Source organism: Lynx canadensis, chromosome B3, assembly GCF_007474595.2.
Source record: "Lynx canadensis isolate LIC74 chromosome B3, mLynCan4.pri.v2, whole genome shotgun sequence".
Classification (NCBI taxonomy): domain Eukaryota; kingdom Metazoa; phylum Chordata; class Mammalia; order Carnivora; family Felidae; genus Lynx; species Lynx canadensis.
Window position 1 is genome coordinate 58883653 of NC_044308.2, and position 10723 is coordinate 58894375.

Here is a 10723-nt window from a genome sequence, read left to right on the forward strand (position 1 = left end):
AAATAAATAAATAAACATTTAAAAAGAATTTCATAATACACAAGAGAGACACAAAATTAGGCACTAACAATTCTCAAATTATACTACACATTAAACCATCTAGTCTACCTATTTGTAATGTAGAACCAATTACAATTTAATACAGTTTAAACTGAAAATTAGGGGCCCCCGGGTGGTTCACTCAGTTAAGCAGCTAACTCTTGATTTCAGCTCAGGTCATGATCTCACAGTTTGTGAGTTCAAGTCCCACATCGGCTGTGTGTTGACAGCCTGGAGCCTATTTGGGATTCTCTGTTTCCCTCTCTTTACCCATTCCAGCTCGCATGCTTTCTCTCTGTCAAAAAAAAACAAACATTAAAAGAAAAAAAAAAAAAAAAAGATGACCTGAAGTTTAATGTAGTCATACAACCAGTAGTGAATATAGATCTGGCTTAGATAGGTGCCTCACAAATGTCAAGTAAGTAAAAACTAAAACTGTTAATTGTATGGTTTTATCATAAGCTCCATATCTGTTAAATCTTCTCATCTTCTTTTCATGTATCTAAGTGTTTCTCTCTTTTTTTTAATGTTTACTTATTTTTGAGAGAAAGAGAGAGAGAGAGAGAGAGAGAGAGAGACAGAGACAGAGCATGAGCAGGGGAGGGGCAGAGAGAGAAGGAGATACAGAATCCCAAGAAGGCTCCAGGCTCTGAGCTGTCAGCACAGAGCCCAACACAGGACTTGAACCCATGGACAGCGAGACCATGACCTGAGGCGAAGTCAGATGCTCAACTGACTGAGCCACCCAGGGGCCCCAAATCTTCTCATCTTCAAAGTATAGCAAATGACCCCCCATAGCTAATCCAGTTAAAAATGGTCAGGTAACTTTTTTTTTTTTTTTAAGTAATCTCTATCTACCCCCAACATGAGGCTAGAACTCAGGATCCCAAGATCAAGTCACATGTTTTACTAAATGAGTCAGAAAGGCACCCCTAAAATGGTTAGGTAACTTTTTAACCTACCCAGAATAATTACCTTAGTACACCATACATGAGGTCTCTCAGAACATTTGACACTTCTGACTTAAAGTGTCTTTTCTACTTTATGCTTTTCACAACAACCTGGTAAATTACAAATAAAATTGCAGACTGTCTACTTCAAATTCTGACAAATCACTTTGTTCTTTATTGCTTTAACCCAAAGTACATTCTCCTATGACTGAAATAATTTAATACCATTTCAATCTGCAATTAATTTTACAGTTACAAGTCTAGAGCCTAGTACATCTTTCTAAACAACAATTTAGAAACCAGAATTGTATGGATTTTCTTCTATAATAATCTTGTGAAGAAACCTCTTGACCAGAAATCTCAAACATAGAATAGATAAATTTGGGAGAGAGAAAACACCCCCACTTCTTAATTTCTTAACAGTGGAAAAGAATAAATTACTAGCTCAAATGAAATTCCCAAGAGACACTATGTAGAATGGAATATTATAAGACACACCAATCCTATTCAGTTTTTCTATACAATCCTATTTGGAATTTCTATATAGCTACAAGACTACAGAGATTTTTACACTTATAGCTTTTACATCCTTATAGCTTTTACATCCTTTCAAGCCGTACTGATAAGAGTATGAAAAGAGCACAGATACTGAATGAATGTAGAATTTAAACAATTTGAGAGATTTCTTGAAGATAAAATCTACATACAATGCTCACCCAGCCATCTGAAAGCCAAATTTTATTAAAAACATTAATGCTTTATAAACTATCCAAAAAGGTCATTAAAACAGAGATGACGCCTACACGAGTCCAATTATTTTATTCTTTTAAACACATAATGGCCCTATTTTTTGAAACAAATAGGTTCAGCAAGCATCCACTATGCCCTCACCTCCACTTCCCATTCCCTTTTGGTCCTAGAAGACAAGTATGAGGTTCAATTCAATCCTAAAAGACTGCTTCACATAAGAGCTACTTTTGCCTTGACTTTCTTTATGACCTTGGAGGGAATCTACCAAATGACAACTATAATGATGTTGGTGTATTCTTGTTTATCACTAAAATTTAACCCTAATATGCTAACATTAATGAAGTCTTCTAAACTGAACCTAGAGAACTGAAAACCTGTGAATCAAAATATCGACTGATATGCATTATGAACCACGTTTTAAAACCTTAATCTGACTAGTAAGGGGGAAAAAAGTACCAAGGCCGCAAATTCAACAAGATTGAAAAATAAATTCTGAAAAACACCAACAGTGTCATTATTACTTCTCTTTATGGAAAACTGGTCTGCAACGCAAAAAAAAAAAAAAAAAAAAAAAAAAAAAGGGGGGGGGGGGGGGGGGGAGATAAAATTAGCTTCAACTAGACGTTTCCTTGCTTTTACAAAGATAACAGCTGGACAACAAAGGAAAATTTAAAACTTGGCAAAGAATGGGGTGACTATGTAAAAAAATCTACAATCTGACAATTACTAAGATAAACCTATCACTCAAGTTACTAATTTGTATACCCATCTTGGGCAGTAATCATGGTACCATTTTATTAGCACTAGAAAGATAAATCCTTGCCTTGGAGGAACATTTACTAAGTATATTTCATTTCAGGATCTTAGGGCAGTTTACGAGCAGTATCTCTTTAGGCTTCCCTAAGGTACTCTAAAGTGCTTAACATCATTCACACATCCAGCCACCACTAGGGTGAGAAGTAAATAAACACGATTTACTTATGCAATTATTTACCACAGAATTCTAGTCAAGAATGCAAAAGTAAACATTCATATAGTTATTTAATCCCCAAAGAAAGCGTAGAATACTACGGGCGATAAGATTCACCCTTAATTGACCACTACAGAAACCACAGGCCTTCCACATGGGCTGTCCTTTACTATCACTCTTGATTCGAAAAAGTAACAATGTCAACTCAACATTTTAACAGTACAGAAGATAAACAGAACTCAGTGAAATCTCTAATTCCAGATCCTCAAAAAATGTTTATAAAAACTGAGATAGAGCAACGCCCCCCTAAAAGCACCCTACTACAAAGAACGAAATACCGAAAACATGAGGTGGGCCAAGGTTAGAAAAGCTGATCTAACCCAATTACCCGGAGGGACCAGAAGGTTTGGGACTAGGAACGTGAGATCGGGGTGGGGGTGGGTAGCAAAGTGAAATCTAACCCCAGAAATCACAACACAGGCCGCAGCCTAGAAGCTGAAGCTGGCGGGAAGTGAGCTCCCTTTCTGTTCCCAGGGGAAAGTCCAGAGAAGAGCGGCTCCACACGGCGCACTCATAAGGCGCCAATAGTGCATGCCTACCAAGGCGCCGGAGCCGCTGGAGAACCCGGTTGAGAAGGGGAGGAGACCCCGGCAGACGGCCCTGGAAGAGAAGGAGGACTAAGGTTGGAAGCAGCGGCAGTGTCTGGACGAGGGGGATTACCTAACTGTGACGACAGGAAAGTGTCCTCAGGCTCCGGCGATGGTCCCGACTGCGCAATGTGTGGTGTCTTTCCCGCTTAGCCCGCAGCAGCAACAGAACCAGCTCCTTCAGCCAGTCGCCATTTCCCGCCTACCGACCTGCTGCACCGCACGGACAGAGACCCGGATGGAAAGCGGCCTCTCCGCGCAGGCGCCTTGACTTTCTCCTCCCCCTCCCGCCACAATTCCGCGAGGTGGGAGGGAAGGAATGCGGGCGGCCTCAGAGTCAAAAAAAAAAAAAAAAAATCCAGCTTTTACTTCCGTAAAGAGCGCTGGAGTTCCTGCCGCCGGAAGAAACTCACAAGCCTGATTCCTGACACAAAATGAACGCAGGCCCTTAGGACCGAATGGAGGAACAAGGACAAAACCTATCAGGATACGCCAGGACGTGGGGGATATTTGTACTTTAAGGGCCTCCGTAGCTGGCAGTGTAGTGATTGCAGGGGGAGTAGGGAGTAAAGCGTTGGGAGTGAAGAGGCGGGGACCCGAAGGACGGTTTTTCCTCCCGCTGCTAACGGAACTGCTTAGGCAGAGCTGGGAGGGGGAGCGCGCCCTCACCGTGGAGGCGGGGCTTAGGAACGCGTCGCTCACCCTGGCGGCTAGGGTTAGTAACCCGGGCGCGCCTTGTGGGTGGAGCCAAATGGGATGGGGTGGGACTAACGCCTTGGCGCGCTGGAGGTGGTAGTGTGTGTAGAGCGCTGCCCCAGGCCATGTTGAGACGAATCCTTCATCTTTCCAGGGATCCCGGTGGCCCTTGAAGGTCCTCTTTCCAGCTCTCTGCCTAGAGAGCATAACAGTTGCTTGTGATTCTGTCACACAAGCCCACGCCATTCGACTCCACGCGAACTCGGCTGTGGTTCTGCCGAGAAGTCAGATCATTCAGACAAATGAGTTCCTACCTGCTTGCCTGGGTCTAAGGACTGTCAGCCTAATGGAGTGAAAATGTATCAATCCGAGCATCTAGCCCTAGTGAACTATCAAAAAACCAAGACTAATGGTTGGAAGAGCATTATCTGTTTACTAAAGCTCTGGGCCACTCACATTATTCAATCAAGAAATATTTATTGAAAAAACACAATGTGTGAAGACCATACTAGAATGCGAGGGATACAAGGTAGACGTGAACCCTGCCTTCTCAGAGTTCACGGTCTGAAGAAGACAGACAAGTAAACAATTTAAATACAATGTGCTAAAATGACCACAAGGAGTTCTTGACAGGCGTATAAACGGGGTGTGGGAAGGCTTTCATGAGATGACCTGAAGAGTTGATGTTACAAATGAAGAGTGCCTAGGTAAACAGATGGAAAAAATCCAAAAATGAGATTGTGTTGAGTAGTTAGGGTAGTAGTTCTGTGCGCTGGGGATAGAGGAGTTGAGGGGAAGAAAGTGGAGAGAGATGAGGCTGCGAGGTAAGCAGAGAACCCTTGTGAATCTGGTTGTTTCAAAGTGTGGAGCAGGTGAGTTGTCTCCTGAATGCCTTATATACTGCAGATCTTGCCAGAGCTCAGAGTTCATTTGCACCCGATATCTTCCGATTACAAGAATGCTCTGAATGCGATGTTTACTGACAGCCAGTGGTGTATCAGCGAGCAGAACTGGTATTAGTGTACAAAATAATAGATTCCTGAAAAACTAACTGGAAATCAACAAATAGTTACTGATTATCCAGTGTATATCATGGAAAACCATACAGCTTAAACAATTACCCCAACTGATTACCAACATAATTTTTAAATCAGGTAAAAATTGGGAATATTTCTGAAAAAAAAAATCAGTAGTAATAACTACCAGTGTTCGCTCTTCTAAAACTTAAATATGCCATTTACAAAGTGCTTTTATATACATTTTGATTTTCCCAACAACCCTGTGAATAGGTGATATTAGAGCCCCCCCCCCCCCCGCAACTCTTCAGCTGAAGACGCTGAAATTTTTTTTTTAAGGTAGGAGGAAGGGAGAACAAAGGAAAAAACAGTCACCCTTTCCAAAGAATCCAGTAGTAAGAAATACAATCAGGACTCAAGCAAGCTGTCCTTCTGTTCATTATACCACATCCTACTGTCTCCTGTTAAGTTTAGAAAGTTTGCTGGTAGCAAGCCTAAATGCTTTTGCAATTTATTTAACATTTTAACATTTTTTCAGAGGATAACGATTATGTTCTGATTTTAACTTTCATCGTTTACATCTAATAGTTTCTACTAGACTCTCTTCTGCAATATCTAAGTGGATTGTTGTGAAAGTCAAATGAGATTATTTATTCATTTATAAATGACAGTTCGTAATGTCATTAAGCTTCAGTAAAAACTTTGTCCAAGATTTTAGAATAAAATAAGGGTTTCAAAATATGAACTTAAAAAAAGTCAGGTATATTTATACACAAAGCAGTAGCCACAGGAAAAAAACTTAATGCAAAAACTTAGTGGCATGCATGCTTTCTAAACTATACAAAATTATTGCTATCTGAAAATATTAATGAAATAAGGTGTTCACTAAGTAATGTGATAGAAGCATCTTGGATATTTAACAAAATCCTTCAGCAAATCCCTTATTACCTTTTATCTGATATATAAGACATATGCACTTCACAATCCAGTCTTACATTAATTCTATCTCTATGAGATATTTAAAAAAAATTTTTTTTAATGTTTATTTTTGAGACAGAGAGAGACAGTGTGAGCAGGGGAGGGGGAGAGAGAGAGAGAGACACAGAACTCAAAGTAGGCTCCAGGCTCTGTGCTCTCAGCACAGAGCCCAATGCAGGGATCTAACCCACAAACTGCAAGATCATGACCTGAGCTGAAGTTGGATGCTTAACAGACTGAGCCACCCAGGCACCCATCTATGAGGTATTTTTGAATAGGCCTCACGCCCAGCATGGAGCCCAATGTGGGACTTGAACTCATGACCCTGAGATCAAGAGCTGAGATCAAGAGTCACACACTTAACGAACCTAGCTACCCAGGTGCCCCTATGAGGCATATTTTTATCACTCTCATACTACAACTAAGAAAGCAATATTCATAATAAACATTGAAATAGTATCAGAACTGCCATTGTACTTTAATATTGCATTCACTTGATGGCAATGATCATCTGAAACAACATGGTCAAAACTAAACTCTCAAACCTGTTTCTCTCTTAGTATTCTCCACTGGATAGAATATAATTCTCTTATATTTCATCCAATCCACTGTAAGTGCAATAAATTAAACCTTGAAAGTATATCTTGAATCCAAACACTTACCGCCTCAGCTATCTCCCCTAGTTCAAGGACCATCATCTCTGACCTGGAATACTATAAGTCTTCCTGCTCCATTCTTGAACCTCCGTCAATCTTTCCAAAACACAGCCAAGGTGATCATTTTAAACCTCTTTATAAATTTTTCAACACCCTTAAAATAAAATCTAAAGTCTTCACTATAACATGCAAAGCCCTTCATTAGCTCACTCTTGGCTACCTCATGACTACATTCCCTACCTCTTGCTATTTGTATTCCCATCCTACTGGCTAATTAACCATTCTCTGAAAAAGTATATTCCTGTATCAAGGACTTTGTTTTTGTTATTTCTCTGCCTCTACTTCTTTTCGCTTAGACCTGTGTTATTCAATAGCCACTAACCACAAGCCATGGGTGGACTGAGCACTTGAAATGTGGTAGTGCAACTGAGGAAATTAATTTTTAACTTTATTTAATTTTAATTAACAAAATTTAAAATTAATACCTGAATGACTGCTTAACAGAGCTTCCAGCTGGGGTGATGAAATAGTTCTAGAACCAGTTAGTGGTAATGGTTGCACAACATTGTAATGTACTTAATGGCACTGAATTGTACTTTGCATGTAAATGTACCATGGTAGTTTTGCTACAATAAAAAAAAAATTGCCCCGGGGTGCCCGGGTGGTTCAGTCGGTTGAGTGTCCGACTTGGGCTCAGGTCATGATCTTGCAGTCTGTGAGTTCGAGCCCCGCATCGGGCTCTGTGCTGATGGCTCAGAGCCTGGAGCCTGCTTCGGATTCTGTATCTCCCTCTCTTTCTGACCCTCCCCCGCTCATGCTCTGTCTCTCTCTCTCTCTGTCAAAAATAAATAAAACATTAAAAAAAATTAAAAAAAAACGAAATTAAAAAAAAAAAGAAAAAAAAATTGCCCCTTGGTATTCCCCAAAGGAGTTGAGCTTGTGTCCACACAAAAATCTACACATGAATGTCTATAGCAACTTTATTCATAATTGCCAAAAGTTGGAAGAATCAAGATGTCCTTCAATGGGGGAATGCATAAACTGCAACATAGTCATACAATGGAGTATTAATCAGCTAAAAAAGAAGTGAGCTATCAAGTCATGTAAAGATAAGGGGTAATCTTAAATGAATATTACTAAGTGAAAGAAGCCAATCTGAAAAGGCTATATGCTGTATGATTATAATCATATGACATTCTGGAAAAGATAAAACTATGATGACAGTAAAAAGGTCAGTGGCTGCCAGGGATTTTGGGATAAGGAAAGAGGAACAAGTGGAAAACACGGGATTTTTAAGGCAGTGAAACTGTTCTGCATACTATAACGGTAGATACATGTCATTATACATTTGTCCAAACCCATAGAAGGTACAATACAAAATGTGAATCTTAATGTAAACTGACTTTGGTTGATAATGATGTATACACAGTGTTGGTTTATCAATTTTAACAAATAATTCTACACTGGTGCAGGATGTTGATGGCACGGAAGCTGTGTGTGTGTGGGGGGGGGGGGCGGATATGCTGGGATTTTCTACCTCCTACTTAATTTAGTTATGAACCTGAAACTGCCCTAAAGAGTGAAGTATATTGAAAAAAATTAATATTTGGTTCAGTTATTATAAAACTTTTAAGTATACTTGGAACATGTGTATGTGAATATATTAACTCAAATATAAATTTTATGAATGCCAAATACCAAATATTTCCAATGACAACTTAATGTCCATATTGAGATGTGCTGTAAATGTAAAATACACACTAGATTTGAGATTTAGCACAAAAGAAAATATAAAATATCTCTATCTCATTAGTAGTGTTCTATATTGATTACATATTAAAATGGTAATATTTTGGATATATTGGTTAAATATCAAAATTTCACCAGTTTTTTTAAAAATGTAGTTACTAGAAAATTCAAAATTACATAGGTATCCTGCATTATATTTCTATTGGATAGTGTTGCACAAGATATCCACATGGCTTATTTTCACACCACCTCTTCAGAAAGGCCCTCCCTGATCATCCTATCTAAAAATAGCACTCCTCCATCACTATTCCTTTATTCTGATTTATTTTTCTTAAAGCATTTATCACTATGAGTATAGAAAATAATGATCTCTCCCTCTGGTATTTATGTAAGTTCCATGAAGGCAGAGACATTGTAGTACTCAAAACAGCTCTCTATACAGATTAGGTACTCAATAAGAAATTAAAAGAATGATCGTTGTTCTTTCATGATTGAATCTTTAGGCTTATGTGTTAGGGGGTGTCTGGAGCACTCAATAAATATTGAATGAATCCCAAATCCACATTTCTTGGTCTCTCAACATTTCAACCTTCCATTTTCAAATACTTATAGTACAACTACATTTGTATGTCTTCAAATTCATTCTACTGCTATTTGCAATTTGCAATTAAACCCATCCAATGAATGTTTCATTTCAGTTATTATACTTCACAGTTCTAGAATTTCCATTAAGTTTTCTATAATTTTCATTTCTGTGCTGAGATCCTCTATCTGTTCACTTACTTAAAACATTTTCATTTAATCTTTAAACATACTTTTTTTTTTAGGACTTTTTAATTTAATGTTTTAAAATTTAAATTCAAGTTAGTTAACATACAGTGCAGTAAACACTTTTAATACCTGCATTTACAAATAACAATATAACAAATAACAACAGCCATCTAATTTTTTTAACTATAGATCACATTTCAAGTCTTTGTATGTCTGATAATTTTTTATTGAAAACTAGACATTGTGTATATGTTTTATAGATTCTTGATTGTTATCTTCTGAAAAGTGATGATTCTTATTTTAGCAGATTCTTCAGTTACTGAGTAGTTACCTTAAACTAATATAGGCTTGGTTTTATGCTTTGTTAGTTCATATCTATGAGAAGCCGAAGGAGTTTCATTAAGTTCTAACTTGACAGGACTCAATCTTCATACTTTATCTCCCCTTACAATCTTGTCAGAGCTTGTTAGGGCAGACCTAGGGTAGGTCTTACTCGAGGGCATGGTCTTTACTCCCAAGGTGCAACCTTTCTAATCGTTTATCTGGATGCCACAATTGTTACAGGACTCCACCTTGACAGGCCCAGAAACCTAGCGTCCTGTAGCACGGCTTTCATGCCAACACTTCTTTTAATTAATATTTTTAATGTTTTTATTTATTTTTGAGAGAGAGAGAGAGAGAAACAGAGAGACAGAGCGTGAGTGGGGGAGGGGCAGAGAGAGAGGGAGACAGAATCCGGGCTCTGAGCTGTCAGCACAGAACCCATGTGGGGCTCAAACTCACGAACCGTAAGACCACGACCTGAGCTGAAGTCGGACACTTAACCGACTGAACCACCCAGGCACCCTTTATGGCAACACTTCTTGACCTCTGGTATCTACATTCCATTCTCAACTCTGTGGCAACTGCTATGGGGTAAGCATCAGGTGGTTTTGCTCTAATTATGTACAGTCCAGCCCTCAGCCATGAACTTGTGGGCACCCTTATAAGGATTTCTGGGGCTACCTCTCTGTATAGATAGCTCCCTCTTCTCTGATGTCCACCCAATTGATTTCCAACTGCTTCAGCTGCTCCCCACTATGATCTCTGTCGTCTCAGTTCAGCTTTTTTACACCCATAGGAAGCTGGGTGACTGTGGGGCTCAACTGCTTAAGTTTCCCTTATTTCAGAAGCTTAAGTTTTTTGCTCCCCCAAAACAGTCACATCTTGTCCAGTTTTATACTTACCACTAATTCAGAAAGGGCTAGTCAAATTAATCATAGTCAGAAACAAAAATCTCCCTTCCCTCATATTTTTTGGAGTGGAATTAAGGAAAGAAGAGCAGCTGTCCTCAGGTGGCAAAACTAAGAAAATGTGACCTGCTGGAAGTCTTGGTTAGAGTTTTGAGGGGAGAGCTAGTCTGAGTGAAAGAAAGTAGCAAGTAGAGAGAAGCAGAAATGGGAGTTAGTGAAACAAAGTTGGCAGCGTTTAAGTCCTTGTGTCAATACAATTATCCTCAAGT

At 39.1% G+C, this 10723-nt stretch overlaps 1 protein-coding gene across 4 annotated transcripts in view; it reads right to left on the reverse strand.

Annotated features, from left to right (window-relative positions):
* CTDSPL2 (CTD small phosphatase like 2) overlaps positions 1-3598 on the reverse strand; it is an 81463-nt gene extending 77865 nt beyond the window's left edge. For 2 of the 4 annotated variants that reach the window (XM_032593647.1, XM_030318288.2), the window contains exon 1: positions 3430-3564. The gene's annotated coding sequence lies outside the window, so the exon portion shown is untranslated. Of the gene's footprint in view, positions 1-3429 lie in introns of all 4 variants that reach the window. The other 2 variants (XM_030318285.2, XM_030318286.2) reach the window with 2 other exon arrangements.
* Positions 3599-10723: the final 7125 nt, after the last annotated feature.